The sequence below is a fragment of the Protopterus annectens genome, chromosome 9.part0 (genome assembly GCF_019279795.1).
Source record: "Protopterus annectens isolate FY-2018-M chromosome 9.part0, PAN1.0, whole genome shotgun sequence".
NCBI lineage: Eukaryota > Metazoa > Chordata > Ceratodontiformes > Protopteridae > Protopterus > Protopterus annectens.
In genome coordinates, this window is record NC_056743.1 from 1417850382 (window position 1) to 1417874357 (window position 23976).

Below are 23976 nucleotides of genomic sequence, written 5' to 3' on the forward strand. Positions count from 1 at the left end.
CCAGCCAAATTAAAGCAATGTGGACCGATGCTTACCTGACAATTCCAGTTATCATGTTTACTGGTAGTGCACAAATCCAAGCAATGATGGCAACCACGTTTACATGATGTTAAGCAGACAGCAGCAGTGCCAAGCAGGGAGGAATTAAATAATTGCAATTGGAAGGTTAAGCTGACACTTGGCCTTAGTTTGAGGGGTGTCTACTGATGTAGCCTGGAAATATATATTGGAAATTCGAAGGTAACTGTTAGGTGAGTTAGGCTTGCAGACATGCATTGTGGGCATAATGTAATGACCAGACACATTTGTTTTTACCTTGATGCACTGAGAAAATTGATTTTTGCACTCTGGGATTCAAACCTAGGCATACGGACCAAACATTTACTTCTACAGGATTGATTTTCCATCTTTGCCACAGAAGATGTGCTGTTCAGACATAGTTAGGTATCATACATAAATACAGGTGACAGTATGAGCTGTTATGCATTTATGTGTGTGACCTGTGACAAGGTTATTGGATATAGATTGAGTTGTATATGTTTCTTAGGTAATTGTGAAGGCCAAGCAAGTCCAAATAGCAGAATTATGCTTACAGAACTACAGTACACAGTATACCCTCAGTCATACATCTGAAAACACAATAATGGTGTCTCATCCCTCATACATATAATTCATCAGATCCACTATCTAAAGTGTTATAAGTGAATATAATGGCAAGTGGAATAACAGTAAAAGTGTATGGAATATTCTGTATTAAAACCCAGGACAGGATCTGTTGCCACAAGAATGTTGAAATAACACTTACCTATTTTTCAATTCATTGCTATAAACTGCACTGTCACAACAGCAGCAAAAAATGTTACACACCCTGTACTAGAACACAGGACCATCATTACTCCAGCTCTAAACTTATATCTGCAGCCACAGGACTAGTCACATGACATTTCCTAGTTTACTTAACATTCTTAAGGTCTCTGTGTTAGCTGTCATGCAACACCACTTAGCGGGTTTGTGCAGTGCCCAACAGAATTAATTGAATGTATCCAGTTTCAATTATCGGCTGTCTGGGTACTGTCTACAGGTGTTCTGTCTGCTTTCTGGGTGGGCCAATTGTCCAGTTTGCATGCTGCCATGCTTTGCGCAAACAAGATAAGCACAGCCTAACCTGAAATTCATTTTTCTCCATTTCCAGCATTTGTGCTAAGCTGTGCATTGCACAAACATTGGCCCCTATTACATACACAACTTTCACTCCAATGAACCTTCAGAACACGTGAAGGGTGTCTTATCCCTTTTTGCCACACAAACAAATTTACAGCAAGGAACTGAAATCATTCTGCATACAACAAACTGCAGCATCATCTACAGTAATATCAAACTATACAACTGTTATTTGTATATTTATTATTTTCTGGATGTAGTGTACTAAGTGATCACACAACCAGTTATTACTATTGTTTGCAAATATACAGCTCTGTCTTGCCTCTCTGTGTTTGTTGGTCATTCTTCTCTTATCTGACCAATAATTTGAGACATGCAGTCTGTAAACTATTGTATATCGTTGGCCTTAAAATGTATGAGATATTAAATGGCAATAATATCATATGCATTTGCCAGCAAATAAAAGGGAGGTTGGATGTTAATGAGCAGAACCTGTGAATTGTGTGCTGCTTACATACATTTCCAACCTTACACCTAATACTTTGTAAGTCTAACCTGACACACCCACTATTTGTAGAGCAGCCTGCAGTGCTGTTTTGTTTTCTTTCTCCCAACCAGTAATCATCCATAAAAAGACAAACATGTAGCTAGGAAAGCTGAAGGTGAGGAGACTTGTTTACATGGAGAACAAAGAAAACAGGCTATTACTTTGGGATACATCTGCACAGAGAGTTACTGAACTTGAGAAGGCATGCTTGATTTTGTCAGCTACATACTGAATATGCTGGAATGTAATTAAGAAAAATCTGAAGCAAAGGCTTTCACACTTTTATCTGTATGCATTAGTTAGAAGTGTACTGATGGAATGGACATATTTGTCAAGGCATTTCACAGGTATACATGATTGGCAATACCCTAAAATTGAATGTTCTGTGTTAAATCTGTAGACGTTTCTGGGACAGTTCATTTGATAGCACTTTTAGCATTTTAAACATAGTTTGTTAGCAAAATGTGTCATCTGCCTGTTCTTTTTGTGGAGGAACAAAGCTGTGTTTCTGTTATGGCACAAACAAGGATATGTTGCTATTGTTACTCTCCTTTTTTGCATCCAGACAGTTGTTCATATTTCAAATCTCTAGACTGTCTCTCCAGTGGGTAATACTGAAATGCTACATTTTCTGTTTTATCTGGGAACATTTATATTGTAGGTATGTGATACTTATGTGTATTATCCTTCTGTTGTCTTTTAGCTCACCTAGGTCTATGCCTCCCAGGCATCTCAATCCTTGAAGACCACCCATTGCTGATGCTGAAAATCAGGTTATTATTAATACTTTTACACCATGGTGCCTTTTTGCTTGAAAGGGGACAGGGAGCTATGTCACGCAGAATGCAGATTTGGCAGCAGATTGTTGACGATGTTAATGCCATGGGTGGCCATGGCAAGATATATGAGCAGGTATGCCATAAGTCCACTGATATAATCTCATCTGCATGGAGGAGAGCAGCTGCAGTGGACTATAATTGGATGGATACCAGTGAGGTTGCTACAGGGCTACCAGTAACACCAAATGAAGAGTTTCTCTCCACTGTCAGGAATCCAGACATCTCCCAGGAAAGTGCAGAACACCATGTTCTTGACATTGATGCTAATGTTTCAGGGACAGCAAGCATGTCCCAGGAAGAGCTTCCAGGTAGGCTTTTGTAGCTCAATTGTTGAATACTGTTGTATAGTAAAATAATTTAAATCAATACATTACTTCTGTTTCACAAGAATTTTTTTTTGGTGGGAGATTGAAGATCGCTACAGTTAACACATTCAGATTAGCTTAGGTTGGAGTTGTCATCCAAGTTCTTGTTGAAAGTATATATAATGGGCATATAAAGGGGTAAAATTATTAACCCCTGTGTTACTGTTAATTGTGATGATATTCTTACTTTTGCTTAACTTCTTCCAGGATCATCTGGCATACAGAGGATACCCTCATCTGTAGATGGTATGCCAAACATTATGTCGGTACTGATGAGCAATTCAAAGAAACATTTTAGTGTATGATGTTGATGTCAAGACTGTTTATTTATTATTTATTTATTTATTGACATTTGTTAACTGGGTTTGTCCAACTGGGCTTGTGGCCCATTTTCAGCAGAGACCCGAGGAGAAAAGCTCCAGTAATACATTTTAAAACAAGTACAATTTTAAACAATATTGATATAATAGCAGTTGTAGCAAAATGATTCACATATGTTGGGATACATGCATAAAGTTAAAGTTGCATTAAAAAGAAGCTAAGTAACAATTTTACATTGATATAGTTCAATAGGTTAACAAATAACATTTTTTGTTTATAGAAAATTGTGCAAATGCATAGTAGACACATTGGAGAGAGAGGTGTAATGAGGTACTAAGTATGGTCCTTTTGAGGGTACATAAAGGGAAAGAAGACTAGGTAGGGTCATGGCAAGGGTAGGTTCTGGAATTGAGAAAATAAGCTTTTAGTTCATTTTTAAAGTGTGAAGTGTGGGAGATTGAACGTAAGTCAAGGGGAAGTTTGTTCCAAGCATGGGCAAGGGAGTGTTTGTAGAGTAGTTTGCCTACTGACCTTTTTGGGTGGTAGATATCATGTAATTGTTGGTTAGAAGTACGGAGGGTCCAGGATGGGATGTAGATGGAGACTAAGGAAGATAGAGATGGACAGAAAGAGGGTTTATAAAGAATAGAGTGTAGCATATGAAATTGATAAGATAGCAGAAACTGGGGAAGTTCAAGCCATTGAAGAGATTTTAAAGAAATGCAGTGGTGTGAGTTGTATGGGGAGTTAGTAGGCTATTTTATGGTAAGTCTGTTGCAGTTTGTTTAGAGTGGAGGCCTGGATATTGGTAAGAACTGGGGCGGCGTATAAGAGGGAGGGGAGGAGGAGTGCCTGGCCCAGGGTAAGTCTAGATTCAGGGGTTAGGAATTTTTTGTTCCGATATAGCAGACCTAGTTTCTGTTTTTTTTTTTTATACATTGGAGTATGTATAGGTTGAACTTGAGTTCATCATCGATAATGACCCCTAGGAGTTTTGTGTGGGTGTCAGGTTGGATATTTGTATTGTTAGAAGATGTAATACAAAAGGAGGTTTTGTGATGAGAAAGACAACGGGGAAGAAAAAGTAGGAGTTTGGTCTTTTTGGGATTTAGGATCAATAGGTTGTGAGTGAGCCATTGCTCGGTGGATAGTAGGGCCTGTTGGGTCAGGGAGTGTAGTTCAGGAATGTTATTTGAGATGAATATAAGTGTGGAGTCGTCGACATACTGAATAAGGGAGGATTCTTTGCATGAGGTGTAAAGATCATTGGTGAAGATGTTAAACAAAAGGGGTCCCAAGATGAAGCCTTGGGGAACACCAGTGGAGATGGGAAGGAAAGGTGAAGAGGATGAGAGCCATTTGACAGATTGTTCCCTGCCAGATAGGTAACTATTAAACCAGGCAAGTGCGGAGGGGGATAGGTGGAGAATTGTGAGTTTGGATAGTAGTAGAGGATGAGAGACAGTATCAAAGGCTTTGAAAAGATCTAGGAAGAGACAGGAAATGAGTTTATTGTTGTCTAGGGACTCTGCAATGATATGAGTGAAGGAGAGGAGGGCAGTGGTGGTGCTGTGGTGTGGACGAAATCCATGTTGGGTAGGGGTAAGTAAGTGGTGTGTGATGAGGTGATTGAGAAGCTGTGAGTGAATACATTTTTCTAATATCTTGGAGAGGGGGGACAGAATGGCAATGGGTCGGTAGTTTGAGGGGTCAGTGGAGTTTCCACCTTTATGAAGAGGGATAGTGAAGAAAGATTTCCAAAGGGTGGGGACACTTGATTCCAGAATAGATCGATTAATTAGTTTAGATACAGGATAGGCAATTGAGTCAGCAGCAAGTTTGTGGACTGTAGGAGATAGATTGTCAGTGGAAGGAGAGCAAGGTTTTAGCTTGAGTAGTAGTGATTTGATGTAAGTAATGGGAACTGGCTCAAAAGAAAACAAAGTTGTGTTAGTGGGACTTGGAGAGGTGGGTGTCGAAGTAGAGTTTGGATTAGAGGTTACCAGATTTTGGATGGAAGAGATAAAGTGTTTATTCAGGAGGGTAGCTGTTTCCTGAGAGGAAGAGTTAGGGTATGGGGAGGGATTAGAGGGCTTTCCAGGATAGAGAATGTTGTTGAGAGTTGACCAGAAATTTTGAGGATTGGATTTGTTGTTAAGCTAACGTTTTCTCATTAGTTGTATGTTTTTTGCAAGGTTCCTCAGTTGCCTGTATTTTTGAAGAAAAGGTGGTTGTTTGCAGTTTCTGCAGTTTCAGTGCCTGTTGACTCTGGCCGTAACCAAAGTGTGGGTGAGATGCCATGCAGGAGGTTTGTTAGGGGTGCTCAGAGGAGGCCTGCTGTCCATCCTCCACCTGATTCAGATGTTTCTTGTGTGTTGTGTGTATTGCTGAACTGTCTGATAGTGGCAGCACTGTTATTTTGTTATTATATATATATTGAAGTATAGTAGTTTAGGTATTAATTGTTCCTGTGTTTGTTGTTTATTATCACAGGTGATCCTGACAGTGGAAGTGTGGGACTTCTACCACCTGATGTCAGAATGTGAGCAGACTCTGATGATGTTAGTAACCAGACAGCCACCCCCTGAAATTCCATCAGACACAGCCAATAGGCGTACATCTACCCATTCCAGTGAGGCTTCAGATATTAGACAGGGAAGTGTGGTTACTGCAGTTTCAGTACCTGTTGACTCTGGCAATAACCAAAGTGTGGGTGAGATGCCATGCAGGAGGTTTGTTAGGGGTTCTCGGAGGAGGCCTGCTTTCCATCCTCCACCTGATCCAGATGTCTCTTCCTGTGCCACTCAAAGTACATTTAGGGCTGTCATGGAGGCACAGGTGTGTTCCCAAGTGTGAGCCATGCTCCAGAGAAATGCTTAGGGTTGTAGATGTGGCACAGGCTGAGATGTGTAACTGCCTCCACCGTGTTGCTAATTCAATGGATCTGATGAATGAGACATTGGAACAAAGGGTGTCTGTGATGGAACATCTGCTAGGAGGGGGACACCATCCTCATGGGAGTAGGTCTGCCACATCATCTGCTGTTAGCCAATATGGTCATGCCCAATCACACTCCCATAATGGCAGTACTTCCACTGATAAATCAGTGGGTGAGCTGTCCACACCCAGATGTGGCAGGCCATGAGGTCATGGTCATGGGCATCTTAATGAGGGAAGCTCTTCCAGCAGACATCAGTCACATTCAGGTTTCAGCAATGCATCTGACTGTGGGTGTGGACATGCCAGTGCATCTCCTGACAGAGCCAGTTCTCATGGAGGGGATGACAATGATGAACTGCCACCTTTACCATGCATGGCTGACACTTATGCAGCTTACCAAAATGTACAGCTAGCACTGAGTGTGGCTGTGTTCATGCAGACATTCACACACCAATTTCACCTGGAGGACCCCTACAGAGACACACACACACAACGGTTATATGGTTCAGCCATGCAGCGTAAAACTTATTTTGTCTCACTGGCCATTTGCTGGTTTATCCAAATGTCTGCCTGCTTCTCTTTCTTACTCACACACACTCACCGACCTTTTGTGTCAGCCTAGGCTTCCTGCCCCCCCCCCCCACAAAACACCCTATGCAAGTGATGATAACTGCGCCATATCTCTGTTTTGCATCTTTTGGATTCAAGGATACATAAGCTTTGTGTCTGATGCTCAGGGAGCATAGCAGACTTAGTGTTTAGTATATCTGCATTTGTGATGTTGAACTGGTAATTGTACCTTTGACTTGTATCGGTCTTAGAAAGTTAGACAATTGATAGCATCAACATTTTCCAACTTTATTGTGAATGGTCTTGCGGTGGTTGTGAAGTCTGAAACTGAAATGTGCAACATTGCCTTCTAATGTCTCTCTTTAATGTTATTCTAGTACAAACATACAGTGCTAAACTGAGGGCATGCAGTGACCATCGCTACTTTTGAGAGGTATGACTGTGTGAATCTTTGATGTATGAGGCCTACTGCTTAATAATGGACATATATAAGTCAAATAAGTCTCTGCCACCACACGTTAAGGCAATTTCAGTAAAAATCATCCACCTTTTATTTGCTTAAACTACCAAGTAACAACATGCAAGGCTATGCCAGTCAATATTATTACACAATACACTCCAGGTTCAACACTTACTTTGTAAATCCATCAGTTGCAACAGTTTTAGTTCAAGGCTTCATCCAGGAACAAGGAGGTCATAATGTCTCTGTACTTCTCCCTTATCAGGCCCATTATTGAGTACAATGTACCTTGCCAAGCACATGCAGAAGTTGGAGAGACCACAGAGGTTTCTGACCAGGAAATCCAGGGTCTCAAACACCTATCCTACACAGATAGGCTTAAAGCCCTGTCCCTCTACTCAGTCTCATACAGACTGCACAGAGGTGGTCTGTGTCTAGCATACAAGGCTGTCTCAAACTCAGCCTTGATGGAGTTGCTGCATATCTGTCAGTCAAACTCCACTTGTGCGACCCACATGCAAGGTCTCAACCTGGTCTGTGACATTAATAGAACCTGGTGGGATAGATTTGTGTCCCAGTGACTCCCCCATCTGTGGAATAGACTTTCTCTCCATGTCTAGCTGAGTACCTCACTAGCCCTCTTTAAGAGGAACCTGGATGACTGGATGGGAAACAGAAAATATACCTCTGGGATTCCAACTGTGTTGCTGCTGGACAAGGAAAACAGGTGTTGACTTGGTGGAAACATGGGTGAAATTCTTGGCTAAGCTTATAAGGGCCTCCAGGTCAATAGTCTAGTATTGTCCTGTGAACCTATGAACCTATAAACATATTTAATAATAAATAATAAAAAAATAAGAAAATACTAAATATCTATTTTCAGTAAACACCAGAGTTTTAGTCGCTGGGAATATTAAAAATAACACAAATGGAAAGTTTCACAGAGTCATAGAAAAACAATATTTAGCTAGCCTCACTGTCTGTTCCTGACTGACTAAAATAATTTACTATTCCTACTTACTAAATAGAGTAAGGTAAGATGGGTGAGTGGTGCTTGTTGCCAGATCCGAGACAGAATATAGAATGCTCCTGAGACTTCAGTCTCCTCTAGTATTAAACCATTATTTCTGTACAGAATGGCATCATATATATCTGGTCATCTGACTCTGTTTCCTGCACTATCCCCATCACAAGAGCTACCAGGGTTTAGCACCTATGTGCTAAAATACACACAGATAGAGCATTGCTCAGATGTGATGCAGCTGCTGGATGTCATAAAACCACCCCACTCTTCCTGCAGGAGCTGCAATCTATTCTCTAGTGCAGGCATTCTGTCTCTGACTCCATTCAAAACTGTGGGATAACATCTTTATGACTTAACATATAAAGTAATTTAATTTCAGATATATCTTAAAGTGGGGTGGATTAACCTCTTCCCTTCCAGTATATGCTGTTACAATATATACATTTAATTCAATTACAATAATACACATACATTTCTTTTCCTTCCAGCAGGGCACACTGTTGACACATTTTTAATGCAAGTAAACCTCACAAATAGTTTTTCAGCACACACATCTGTACAAATCAGTTTGATATACAAATGACATATAATTATTTACAATATTTCCGCTAGCTGTGCTGGCATATGTTACACATGCACTACCCCACTTCTCCTGGTATGGCTGTCAGTACTTCCTGTTGTCACGCCTCTCCCCTTTGAAGACTCAAGCTACTTTTTCAAGTGACCTTTAAATGTTGCTTGAGAGGAATGAGCCTATCTGGGAATACATTATCCCATACACTGTCTATAGATCCACTCTGCCTTGGCATTGCTGACCCCACCACAGTGCTGCACAGTCATATCATATGCCTGTAACCCTAGGCTTCACCATAGTAACTTGGCATTTTGCTGGCTGGCTTGCTGTAGCCATAGATCCTCTTCAGAGTCCTCCTGCCTCCTACTGCAAATATGTAGCACAAGGGCCTCCCTATCATAGTAAGGTTTCATCATGTTAACATGATACAGTTTGTGTCCCTGCCTCCTGCCTAGCAGTTCTACCATGTAGTTAACATCAATGACCTACTTACCACTTTGAAGGGTCCCTCCCAAGCTGTCTTCAGCTTATTGTGTCTGACAGTAATGAAAACCATAACCTGCTGCCCCACAGCATACTCTCTGGCTCAAACTTTCCTGTCATACCAGACCTTGTTCTGCTGTTTTTCTACTGCCAGGTTCTTCTGCTCCAAGCTCATGAGCTCCCAGAGCCTTGTCTTGAGGTTTAGGACATATGCCACAACAGACTCCTTTTGGGATTTACACTCACCTCCCACTCATCACGAATCAGATCTAAGGGTCTCCTCACCCTATGCCCATGCAGCAACTCAGAGGGTGAAAAACATGTGGATTCCTGGAGTACCTGTCTGTCAGCAAACAGCAAATGGGGAAAATATTTGACCCACTTTCTCTTAAACTGGTCAGCAAATGCCCATAGCATTCTCTCTAGTGTAGAGTTTAACCTCCCCACAAGACCATTAGTCTGGAAATGGTAGGATGTAGTCTTTAGGTGCTTCACCCCACAGTGCTTCCACAGACAAGCCAGCATGTCTGACATGAAATTGGCACCTCTATCAGTCAGTATTTCTGTTGGGAAACCTACCCTGCTGAAAATCCCTAATAAAGCATTTGCCACCTTCTCTGCCTCAATGGAGGACAGAGCCACTGCCTCAGGGTATCAAGTAGCATAATCTACTACCACCAGTATATACTTCTTCCCTGTAGAGCTTGGGGTACTCAGAGGCCACACGTTATTAATAGCTACCCTCTAAAATGGCTACTCAGTTACAAGCAAAGGCATCAAAAGAGCTTTGACCTTGTCTCCTGCCTTGCCAACTTTGTGGCACTGCTCATGGGTCCTGCAGTACCCTGCTACATCCTCTGCAATCCCAGGCCAGTAAAGGTTCTGCATAATACATCTCTTGGTACACTTTATGCCCATATGACCTGCCAAAGAAATGTCATGGGCTATGGCTAGAAGTGCCAGATCATAGTATCATAGGAGGTTACTAGGCTAATGGCCCTGGCACCCTTACAAGCCTAGCCAAGGGTTTATCCTCAAAAAGAAACCTCAGTCAGCACTTGTCACCCCTGTTAATGAGGAACACAGGTGGAACCCCTGGGACAAGTTTGTGGTTACTCATCCACTCATCAAGGTTGTGCTAGAAGAGGGTCAGCGATGTGCTCAGTTTGACATGTATGGGAAGTCTATTCCAGAGACGGGGCAGCCTCTGAAAGACAAACCTGTCTCTCCAGCAGGTTTGGTTGATGTCTCATATTAGATTCAAGCCTTTAGAGTGGGTAATGCGTGAGGAGTTAGACTTATGGATATGGAGCATCTCTAGTAGGGCAGGGCCCAAATTGCCTTGTAGGCAAGATACAGATCACCCCTGAGCAATCTGTATGATACAAAATAGAGTGATAGGGATTTGAGCCTGTCCACATAGAACAGGTGTTGGAGGCCATGGATTCTCTTTGTGAGGTATTTCAGTGGCCATTCCAGTTGGTGCAGATATTTGGAGAGGTACATACCAAATGGGGTGTTATACTCAATTATTGGTCTAATGAGAGAGGCTTATAGAGAGGTAATAACCTCCTTTTTTTTCTGGATGCATTCCCTGTACTTATGAGATGATCCAATTAAAAGGCTTTTCTTGCCACTGCCACTACATGATGGTCGAATGTCAGGTTGTTATCAACCTGAGTGCCCAGGTCTCGCACAACAGGTTGGGTGCTTAGGGGGTTGCTGTTGATGTGGTAATCAGTAGGGGCTGTGTTTTTGCCGAATGGTATGATGATACATTTTTTTTTGCATTTAGCTTAAGGCCATGACTTTGGCACCAGTCATTAGTTGCTGTGAGACCCTCCTGTAGTATGTTAACATCATTTGGGGAGTTAATGACAGCACCCAACTTACAATCATCCACAAACTTGGTCAGCCACAGACCTTTTGTCTTTGCCTGGATCTCCGAGAAGTAGATGCCAAATAGTAGGGGTCCCAGGACAGATCCCCTGGGAATTTCACTAGTGACAGGTATGCTATCAGAGGTGGAGGCTTTGAGGGTCCTGTCGGTGAGCCAGTTGGCCACCCACCTGATGAGACAGGGATTTACGCCAAGTTGTGTTGGCTTTTCGATGATGCCTGAGTGGGGGATTGTGTCAAAGGCCTTGGTCAGGTCAAGGAAAGTTGTATGTACTGACTTTCCCTCATCCAGGGTCTTAGTGGCAGTCTCAAAGAAGTTAACCAGGTTCAACAGGCAAGATCTGCCCTTGACAAATCTGAACTGGGTAGGGTCAAGTGCTTAGAGATTGCCTAGAATATAGGCAATACCAACTGCAGTATTACCTCACCCTCTAGTCCTCCCTCAGAGGTACACTCTATACATTAACTCTTTGTTCCAGTATACAGATTCCCCTTTGGTCTTTGAGTATCAAGTGCCACCCTAGCTACCTACCTCAAGTCTCTTAGTGCAGAGTCTGAGAGCTGAGATTGTCTCAGCTCCACTTTTGTGACTCTTCCCTGCTCCCCTTCCACAGAAAGTCTGGTATCCTCTGACAGCAGTGCCTCACTGTTAGCCTGGGTACTGCCACTCAGCTCTGCCCTTGCAGTCACTTGGTCCAAGGGAACAACAGTACCTACCAGCAGCTGTGGCTCATGTTCAGGCTCATTGCAACAGGGTAGCTCCCTCCCTGAAATAGCTACCTCATCAGCCCTGGCTTCAGGTATGAGGTCTCTCTGGGTCTCCTCCAGGCTACCAGACTCACATGTCTGTCTCCAGGCCTGACTGTATGTAACTGCATGCACACAAATTATTGCATTATCAAAATCATTCCTTATTAAGACACCTGCAGATCCTCAAACACATTTACTTACTTGCTTCCTTTTCCACCTCCCAGTCAAGATGAATCCTGACCAAAGCCATTTGGAATGGGGTCCCTCCTAAAGCTCTGACTGGAGTGGACTGCCCAAGCAAGTACTGTTCCTCTTTAACCACTGCAGGCTTCCCAGTTGTTATGTCAGAGGTTGTGTCTCTCTTAGCAGTGTTTTTTTCCATCCACTAAGATAGGATATAACCTATTGTGATAGTTTGGTACCCCTGTTGTTTCCAGACAACTTGCCACTGGCATTCTGTTATTCCCACTTGTTGGGTCCCCCACCTTTTGTTCCCCACCTTGCTTCCATAGACATCTATATGCTACATGGCCTCACTGGTTACATTTATAGCATTTAATCCTTGAACCTGGCCATGTTCCTGAACTAGTGGCTTCTAGTGGCTTCCCTTGTTATGGGTGGACTCTGCTGGTGTGGTTTAGGCTGCCCACAGTGGGTTTCCTTATATCTATGTGCAGCACTGGGTAACCCTTTCCTGTGCCGTGGTACCCTGCTTGCTAAGTAAAGATCCCTTTCCTTCCCCAGCTCATCTGCAGAGTTACATTCTTGGTCAGCCAACCAGATTCTCATGTCCTCAGGCAAGTGCTAAGGTCTTATTCCCCTCACCAAAATGTCTACCAGCCCTTCAAAAGTAGTGACCTCACACCCACTCACCTACCTATGAAAATAAGTGCTTAGTTCAGCAATATAATCACACACAGTTTCATCTGCCTTGCATTTATGCTTATGAAACTTTTTCTGTAAGCTTCAGGTGTTAACTTATTCAAATAAATATTTCTTTACTTTGTCATAGTTTAAACAATCAATATCAGACAATTTAGAAACAGCAGTTATAGCTTTACCATGGAGGTAAGGGGGTCAGGAACTGTACTCAGAGCCCTTGGTCAACATTACACTGCTTACATACCCTTTCAAATATATGAATAAAATTATCATCCTGTGTAAATTGTGCAAGAAATTTACTGACCTTTATTCCTTCTGGGGTTTGGGTATTTCCTTCCCCATTATCTCGATGACTCTGGCAAAGAGTCAGCATCTCACTGTCATGTTGATGCTGCTTCTCATTTTCTTCAGCCTCCAAATGCCCCAGTCTCTCTGCTGATTCTAATTTCATCTGTTTTGTCTGCCACAGTCTCTCTGCTGATTCTGATTCCACAGGTTTGGCCTCCAGTTCAAATCTCTTTAACTCCAGATGGATTTTAAGTCCTCTGAGGAAAAGGAGGAAAAGGTGAACTGTCCTGTTTCTGATGGCTGCAACTTCCCATCACTTGACTGGTTATCCTCCTGTTAGCTGGTCTGTGTTGTACCTGCAACTAAGCCTGAAATAATCTCCTCTTTAGTCAGGTTGGCATACACCAGTCCTTTGGCTTTGCACACCTTGGCCAACTTGTTCTATGTCACCTTCCCATAATCGTCTGCTGACATTCTTGCCTGCTCTCCCTGAGTAAACTAAACTAACAAAAAGTAAATAAAAACTGTTGTGACATGAAACTCTGAATGTTTACTGTGTGGCTGCTGAGAGAATGCACACCTTTAGTGACAACTGCTTACAGTCTACAGAAGTTCAATATCCACACCACTGCTCACCAATATGTGAGGTCCCCTCATGGGATCAGTAATCAAGGAGCCTGAATCCTCACCACTGACAATGGAGAGGGACATTCACTTTAAAAACAAATGGATGCACTCAGTATTTCCAGATGCAGGCTTCTCTGTATCAAGCACAATTTCCCTGAAGAGTATACAGGGAACATGCTCAGTGTGGGGGATAGTTTCATAGTTTCATATTATAGTACTAGGCTATCTGCCCTAGGGCATTTATAAGCCTAGCCATAGTGTATGTGGCTTTTGCCACCCCATGTAATGATACAAAAGTGTACAAATTAAATTTAGTTTACTGTGCCTCTGTCTAGTAATGACACAGAGATGACCCCCGGGGTAAACCTACAATCACCCATCCACTCGTCAAGATTTCTCTTGAGGAGAGTCAGTGAGGGGCTCTGCCTAACATAGTCTGGGATCCTGTTCCAGAGTGTGGGTAGCCTCTGTGTTATGAATCTGTCCCTCCAGCATGTCCTATTCATACTTGTGCTGAGGTTTAGATCTTTAGCTCTCGTGGCTCTGATGGATTTGGATTTTTTGAGGTGGAGCATGTCCATTAATTCCAGATTGGACATGGCCTTGTACGTCAGGCACAGATCACCTCTGAGCAGGCGGTATGCTACTGAATAGAGCTGGAGCTTCTTTAGTCTGGCAGCATATGACATATGTTGGAGACCCTTGATCCTCTTGGTGAGGTACTTTTGGGGTCTCTCCAGATGCTGCAGGTGCCAGGTGAGGTACATACCAAATGGGGCATTGTACTCAATCATAGGTCTGATAAGGGAGGAATATAGGGGTACAATGACATCCATTGATCTGGATGTGAATCCCTTCATGATAAGGTGGGCAAGGTAGAAGTTCTTTCTAACCACTTTGGCGACGTGGGTGTCAAATGAGAGGTCACTGTCAATTTGGGTCCCCAGGTCTCTGATTACTTTTTCCGTACTTAATGGGTTACCACCTATGTGGTAATTTGTGGGTACTTTGTTTTTCCCAAAGGGGATGACTATACATTTTTTGGCATTTAGTTTAAGGCCATGACTCTGGCACCAGTCGTCTGTTTCTGTAAGGCCCTTCTGAAGGATGCATGTGTCAGCTGGTGTATCGACTATGGCACCTAGTTTGCAGTCATCTGCGAACTTTGTCAGCCACAACCCCCCTATGTTTGCCTGCACATCTGAGAAATAAATGCCGAACAAGAGGGGTCCCAAGACAGAGCCCTGTGGGACTCCACTTGTGACTGGCTTAGAATCTGACATAGCTCCAGCTATTCTGACTTTGTGGGTTCTGTCCTTCAGCCAGTTTGCAACCCATCTTGTGACATACGGGATTACATTTAAGCTGTTGAGCTTGTCTGTGATGCCTGAGTGGGGTATTGTGTCGAAGGCTTTTGCCAGGTCCAGGTAGGCTGTATGAACTGCTTTGCCTTCATCGATGGCTCTAGTGACTGTTTCAAAAAAGTCCACCAGGTTTAAAAGGCAGGATCTGCCTTTTACAAAGCTGAACTGGGTAGGGTCAATTGTCTGTAGGTCCCCGATGTCTTTGTTTATGAGTTCCATAATGATCCTTTCCATAGCTTTGCAGACCAGGCTGGTCAAGCTTATGGGGGCGGTAGTTTCCAGGGTCTGTAAAGGTGCCACCTTTGTGGAGTGGGACCACTGTTGCTGTACGCCAGTGTTCAGGGACATATCCTGTAGTAAGGCTAAGATTAAACAGCATTCTTATGTGCGGGTTTAGCTCCTCTAGGAGTTCATGTAGCATGCAACCCGGGACACTGTCTCGTCCCATAGATGCTGTATTTTTAGCTTTGCTGAAAGCAGCTCTCACCTGGACATCTGAGATGTCAGGGAGGTTGCATTCAGCTGGGATAAATATTTCATCTTTTGGGGGAGAGGGAGGGGAGAAATTTGCACTGAACCTGTCTGCCAGTATGTTGGCAATATCTGTGGGTTCAGTGTATTTCTTGCCATTATGAACTAACTCTGAGCATATCTGAGGGTTTCCGCCCAGGTTTCTAACATAACTGAAGAAGGCCTTGTGGTTATCTTTAGAGTCCTTAGCGATTTTTCTCTCAAAGTTGGCCTTTGATGATTTTATGAGCGAACATAGTTTTTTGCTAGTGCTGATCAGAGATGCCTTCCCTTTATGGGATTTTGCTCTATCTTGCAGTAGCTTCCTTCTCTTGTTATAAAGTTTGTTTATGGCTAGAGTCCACCAGATAGGATGCCTGCCTTTGGTGGAAAGGGTCTTGGTTTTATTTGGGATTGCATGATCCATGCATTCTTGGAGATGTCCGTAGAAAGCATTTGTGAAGGATTCAGCAGTATGGGATGTGGTTTCCACTGGCCCAGGGGGCTTGAAGGATACCATTTCAGTCCTAAGGAGTGTAAAGTCAGCTTTTGAGAAGTTTCTCACTGTGGTCTTTTGTGCTGGGGGTGGAGGTGTGATATGAATATCTAGGGTTATTAGTTTGTGGTCTGATCTCACTAGTGAGGGGTATACTTCCGGTGTTGAGCATTTTGTCCCAATGTTTGTGATGATCAGGTCAAGTATATTATTTCCCCTTGTGGGGGAGGTGACTAGTTGTTCCATTGCATTTGAGTTGATGAATTCCAGGAACCTTTGGGCTAGGGTGTTGGGACTTGAATAATGCACCCAGTCTATGTTTGGGTAGTTGAAGTTTCCCAATATGATGGTATTTGGTGAGACATTCATATCCTCCAGTGTCTTCAGGAAGGCTGAATGGAGGTCCTGAGATTGAGAGGGTGGTCTGTAGCATGCTACAAGTTGTATAGCAGTTTTGCCTACGGTTAGTTGCACATGGATGGTCTCCGATGCTTCATGCGTTGCCGCTAACCTGGAGGTGTGGGTGTCTTTAATGAATATGGACACTCCCCCTCCTTTTGTGGTTTGGCCCAAGTTTTGGGGCCGAAATGCATGATACGAGGTATAACCTGGTAGGGCTGGGGGTGCTCTCAGGAGCCTTGAACCAGGTTTCAGTTACTGCACAGACATCAGTGCTCTCCATACTGAGGAGTGCTTCGAGAGCCTGCATCTTGAGATTTAGACTTCTGGCATTGAGCAGCATTATCCTTAGTTTTTTTCCTTTTTTGTTTTCTAAGGTATTGGGTTTGTCTTTTGAGCCTTGCCTAAAAAAGGCACTATGGGGATGGCAAGAGCCTTAGCCAATATCCAGAAGCCCAGTGATGACAGGTGCAAGCCGTCCCTTGCAAAGCAGTGTGGCTTGTCCAGCATGTCATCCCAAGCAGACAGACAGTGGATCCCCCTAGAATGATACCAGTAATTGAGCCAATTATTAAAGCTGATCATCTTGTCTTTGTATTGTGACATCATTCTTGGTGAGGGCAAGATGCTGCTCAGGGTCAGGGTCATACTGGCCTGGGCTACATAATCAGAGAGCTCCTCTATGTCTCTTTTCATGTAGTCCAAGGAGGTACGTCTCAGGTCATTCACGCCGGCATGGACAATGACGGAGGCATATTTGTACTTGCTTTGGAGTGACCTGAGTGCTTGTGTTATGTGGCGGATCCTAGCACCTGACAGGCAGCTCACTGTTACCCTCTCTTTGTTTAGCCTGGTAAGTGGAACGTCAGTGTGTCTGACTATAGAGTCACCTATTACTAGTGTATCCGGCATGGTGTTTCGCCTTAAGGGCTGTGATTGCTTGGTACACTGACTTTATGTACTATGTGTTGCATGTGCAGTGTTTTGAGGTGGTGTTTTCTTGGGTGTCTGCTTTGGGAGCCTCTGTTGTTTTGGTAAGTTTTTTATTAGAGCCTCCGAGTATGTCTTTGTGTTTTTATGTGTTTGGTTTGCAGTTGTGGTTGGTTTATGTGAGACTGGGTTTGTTGTGTGTGTGGTTACCTTCTCCTCGTGTCTGATCTTGCTAGTCCTGTGTTGAGAGAGTTCAGCCTCCAATTTGGCTATATATTTGCATCTCTCACATGTGTTTGTGTTTGTTGGGAGGAGGAGAGGGTTGTCTGTGGGTTCCTCTCTTTCTCTCCAGATGCCCCAGTAAGACTCCTCACTGGCACAGCTTAGAGTTGAGTCCTTAGCTGGGGTTCCAAGCTAAGTCCTCTCACACCCTCTCTGTGAATCCAGTGCTTTGTGTCCCGGCTCCAAGCAACACACACACACACACACACACACACACACACACACACACACACACACACACACACACACACACAGACTCTTTGAGATTTGAACACACACACACACAAATTGAGATTTGATTTGCATGCACATGCGCGTGCACGCGCGCGCACACACACACACACACACACACACACACACACACACACACACACACACACACACACACAGACACACACGCACGCTTGCACGCACACGCACACACACACACCTGGGAAAGGTTGGCATAGATTCACCTGCTGTGCACCCTTCTGACCATGATACCAGATCCACTGCCAGCTACATTAAGGCTCTTACAAGGGTTCCCAATTATACTGATTGAAATTAATATTAATACAAATGGTAATGTTGACTAAACAGCAAGGCATTCAGGAGTCGCCAGAGTTCTCACCAAATAAATATATGCAAATATTCTAAAAGCTTAAATATTTTCTGAAAAGGACCAGGCACAATGAAAATGTTAAATATGTTTAATAATAAATAATAAAAGAACAAAAAAATACTAAATATCTATTTACAGTAAACAGCAGAGTTTTGGACACAGGGGATATTAAAAATAACACTGATGGAAAGTTTCAAACAGTTATAAAAACAGTATTGAGATAGTCTCGCTCTCTATTCTATTAAAACATTATTTCTGTACAGAATTATATCACATACATCTGGTCATCTGATTCTGTCTCCTGCAGTATCCTCCATCTCCTGCATGCTACAATACACACATATAGAGCATTGCTCATATGTGATGCAGCTGCTGGACATCATAAAACCATAAAACCATTCCACTCTTCATACAGTAGCTTCAACCTAGTCTTTACCACAGACAATGCATCTCTGGCTCTATTCAAAACTGTGGGATAACATTTTTATGGCTTAACCCATAAACTAATTTAATTTCAGATATATATTTTAACTTAGATGGATTAACCTCTTCCTTTCCAGTATATCCAGTATATGTTGCTACAATGTATACAACTAATTCAGTTAAAATAATACATGTATATTTATTTTCCCTCCAGCACGGTATACTGCTGATACATTTTAATACAAGCAAACCTCACAAATACATTTTCACCATATGCATCTGTACAAATCAGTTTGATATACCAATGGCATATAATTATTTACAAAATTCCAGCTAGCTGTGCTGGCATAATTTACACATCCACTACCCCACTTCTCCTAACATGGCTGGCAGAACCTCCTATTCTCACAAGGTGATTATGTATTTGTATTGTTAAGGTGTAAATTGCTTAATTATGGTTTCAACACAGAGCAGCACAAAGAGGAATGGATTGCCTGAAACCCTAATAGCCCCATAAAAGGCCAAGATATTTCCATAAGAAACATGTTTTAATCTTTAGATGTAGAAATATATTATCAAGCCACAATGCATAGCCAGGATTTTTGGAATTGTGTTACATTTCACAGTATGTACTACCCAGACCACAGGTGTAGCCCTTTCCCATACACACACACACATTCTCCAGGAAGTGTATTTTTGTGGAAAATATAGTTTTCTAAAGATAAGAAAAAAATCTTCTGAAACTAGAGGCTTCAGTTAAACAAATAGCTAGCAAAGTATTCTGATAAAAGCCATACCATAACAAATACTCGAACTGCACAAAATAAATTAACTTGTTTTTAAAAAAGTGTACTTTATGGTGTACATGGCATATGTTTAGCTGCATCTGTGGCAAACAGAGTAAAACACTAATTGCTGTACCACAGCCTGCAGTTTCTACTAGGGGAAACAACTTAATCAGTTTAGGTGCTGATCTCTATTAAATATCTAGCTAATATCGGATTTAAGACTGTATGCGTGTAACCATGCAGATGCACATAATCACTTTATATACTACATCCTTTAATACAATTAGTCAATTATGGAAACGTTTTGCATAAAAAAGAAAAAAATTCATTTATAAATACCGAATAACTAAGCCCGTATTGCAACATTAGGGAACTGTATGATTTGACAATGAGTACATTCATGTTGTACATTTGCAAAAACAAGCAATGAAATATGTCATCCACTACTTAATGCAACAGAGTATATCTATAAGAAAAAGCATGAATGTAGTCAGCACTCTACCAAATCAAATTGCATCAATGCTGTCGCTACACTTTAACTGAATTAACAAAATGCAATTTCACTGTGCATAAAACAAGGGATAAAAAAAGTATTAGAGAAAATAATAATAATAAAGTCCAGTTTTAATACCATACATATTGGCCCCTAAACCATTGAAAGTAAGCCAAGAAATGATTTTAACTAGAGATAAGTATATAGAAACAGTTCTTTAAAAGCAGTCAAACACAAAACCAGAAAGAGACTTTACAAGGTACATCCAATCAGATTACAGAGTATCAATTCAAAAATGCAATTATGTGGTTTGAACTAAACTGGAAGAGGTACTTTGAGGACCAGCCAATGTTTGCAGTACAAAATAATCAGTACTTTCAGTCAAGCAGGAGGAGTGAAAACGGCTACAGTGATTACAACAGTTAATCTGTTCAAAGTAGAAAAAGTTGATAACTTCCGGAATGGAGCTGACCAAGTAGAAAGTTGTATTTCTGATCCCTCATCCACCCATAGATAAGATTTACTGCTTTCACCAGTCTTCTGATCCAATTGAAGTGGATCCTGTAAACTTTAGGTAGCATCTTACTGTGAGGTTTGAATGAAGAGACAACATATGAAGAAGAAGCCTCAAAACATGAAAAAAGACTGTCTTTAAGGCAGCAACATGCTGGATGGAGTACATTTCCTGAAGAACCAATTAAGATAGAGGAACCCATAGAAGTGCTTGGATTCCAACAAGAGCCCTTTGCTGACTTCTACTGCCCATGATTGTGCAGTTTCAGAATTATGAACTTAAGGAGCAGGTTTTGTTACAAATATGGAAGCCTGATGACCACGTGTCTTATGTGGACCATGCAGTTTATGTGAACCAGGGCTATTCAATTACCTCTCATATGAAGAGAGCAACTTTTGTCCAAGTTCAGCAGTCATCTAAGTTTAAGGGTCTAAGGTTTCAACTGTATATCCTACAACCATCAATATATTTTTTGTGTTCATTCCAAAACTGCATATTAGCCTGGCAGAGGTGCTATCTGCCCTGAAGTAGGAAGCACAACTGAATTGATGTCAGTCAAATTCATCCCAGCACCAGGATCCTTTAGCAGAATTGTAGAGGGTCCCCACATCTGGAACCATTGTCCACAGAAAGAGATATTTCCTTTATTTAAGAAGTGAAGTGTAGTAAGATAATTGACTGATATATTACAGGATAAACAGTGCAGGATAGATGGACTTTCACTTTCATCTGTATGGACAAAAAATAGACATTTATTTATGTCTGAATATTGATTTTGTTAATATCTTTGGCAAAGAGGTGTATGGGGAAACTGGTGGGCTAGAAAGCTGGACATGTGTTTGGACGTGTGTGTGTGTTGGAAACATTAAATTATGTTAGGAATAAGTCTGCCAATGCATGCTAATGAATGAATACAAGTGTTATGGACACACTACAGTGATCAGTGTGATGTGAGTGAAAACTTTCTTTACTTAGATATCTATGCTCAAGTGTAAGGTTTGCCCTTTGCTTTCTACCTACTTTTGTTTCTATTATGTTCCCCTTTATTTATGAAGTCCAGATTTGAAATGAGGGGAGGTTTAAAGATCAGTACTAAGTCTGTATTGGAAGAGTGACTGATAAGAACAAAGATATAAGTGGGAATAAGTGCCTTAGTGTGCATGTAGGGAGAGGATGAAGTGGTATTTCATATTTGTCTTGCCAGGAGACATTAAGGTAGAAGATGTAGATAGAGTGGGCTTAATTCACGATCCTTAACAGGTTGTTAATTTTGTGACACAGCCCTTTCTACAGATGATAACACTGTTAAAAAGTATGAACATCTACCTTGTAGATTAGCTGGAAAAAAGGCAGGTGATTCAGTAAAGTATATATTCTTTAATGTACAATGGTGGGTGGAGCTACACTCAGAGTTTCAAGACTGCTCAGAGGGAGGGGAGGATGGAATGTACCACATCTAGTTTTACCTAGGCCTAATGTGTGTGGATGGCATCAGTCTGGACATACATTTGCAATTTATTACCTGGTTAGGAATATAGGAAAATGGTATTTGCATTAGCTGAGAACAGCGTCGAGAAGCATGCATACTTTAACAAATAACTGGAGAGAAGGTATGCAAACTAGTAAAGTCTGGATTAACTGATAAACTGGAGAATTTTAAGGATCTGCTTGGCTGGCTTGTGGTGCTCTCATGCTAAAGAAGGCTTTAGCTCACTACTGAGAATACTTGATTGGATAAGGCAACAGAATTTTATTCTTGCTTATGCCCCATCCTTGACTAGACTTCTCAACTGTTCACATTTTGGAGGAACATACCTATTTTCAGGCCTGATGTACCCCTTTACACAATTTTCTGAATCCACATTATCACTTGTGATTTTTAAAGCTGTCTAACACACAGAAAAGCACAATATGTGACCAAAATACTAGTGGCACAAATAATTTAAATAAATAGGTCACACATCTTACATCTCCCTTTTTCAGAAGCAAAAATAAATGACCTTGTATGGGAGAATTTTGCAATGCAATTCATTAAAGTCTACAGATTTTGCACCACCTCTTTGATAATTTGCTTAATTTTTTTCCATAGTTTTTGTCACTCGATGTTTAACAAACATTTTTTTATAAATATCCCACATTTCTAACAGAAGGGAGAAGAATTATATACTATTTAGTATTTAATGTTTATGCTAATTAGATGTCCAGATTTTTGGCTGGATGTACTTACTTTTCAAGGGCCCTTCCACCTATTTTCAAGGTCTGCAGGTTGAGTAGTATGTCTGTTAGCCCCTGACAAGTACATCAGAAGTGGAAATGTAAAGGTATTAATATGCTTGATGAGACAGACAGATTTTAGAAATGTGTGGCTAAAATAATGGTACCTTTTCTATTATCATACCACAATGAGACTAATGTGATTTCAGCATACCTTAAAGATCTGGTTTCCTGTATTTGGTTCTTTTTTCAGTGATACTGCATTGGGTATAACAATATGAATATGGAAACCGAAAGATTAGTTGAAATGTGATTCTGGGAGGTCTGGACAGGGAAAGAAAAAGTATATGCTTATAGAGAGTACTCACCCAGTAGGGGTAGGGGGCATGGTCTGTGCTGATTTGGGGGTTTTGCCCCCACCTTGGAAGCAGATCATATTACTTCGGTATATAGTGTACATGTGACACTTCTGATAACTGGTTCTTCTTATTTTGTATTCAGATATATTTGGTATTATAATTTTAATTACACAATAGGATTAGCCACCTGCTAATTTCAACTCTGGCACTAGATGATAGTCACTGTAGATTTGACACCCCAGTCACATGTGCAAAAATGGGAAAAAAGAGGCTTATGGATGGATGGGTGGATGGAGGCAAACAGATTACGTTAAGGGAATGAGCAAAGTAGTGAAGTGTCACAAATTCACATTAACAGCCAGCATAATTAAAAGTAGAATTACAGATTTTTTGTTCACAAAGGGACTTCAGACTTCTAATAGTAACTTAGAATATGAATAATCTCACAATTCCAGTTAAGCAGGTCAGGGTCTTAGACATTAAAAATGTTGCAGCAAAGCTTACATTGTTTCAGGAAACACACCCGAACACCCAGGAACACAAATGACTAACAAGAAAAGGGTGTAGAGTATTAATGCATTTTCACAATGGTTGACAGAGAATGGGGGGGGGACATCCTTTTGGGCAAAACTATTCCAACAGAAGAAATAGGGATCTTTCAGGACAAGGAAGGGTGCTTAACAGACTAGAGGGAGCTAGAGTATGGGCAAATGCTAATGGGGGCCTCTGTTTATAGCACCAAATAGACCAGCAAGGCAGCAAGGAGTTCCAATATATTTATTTAAGTACTTGAACAAACTAGTTTCGGCAAAAAAGCCTTCTTCAGTGTAAGACAGTACTGTCTTACACTGAAGAAGGCTTTTTTGCCGAAAC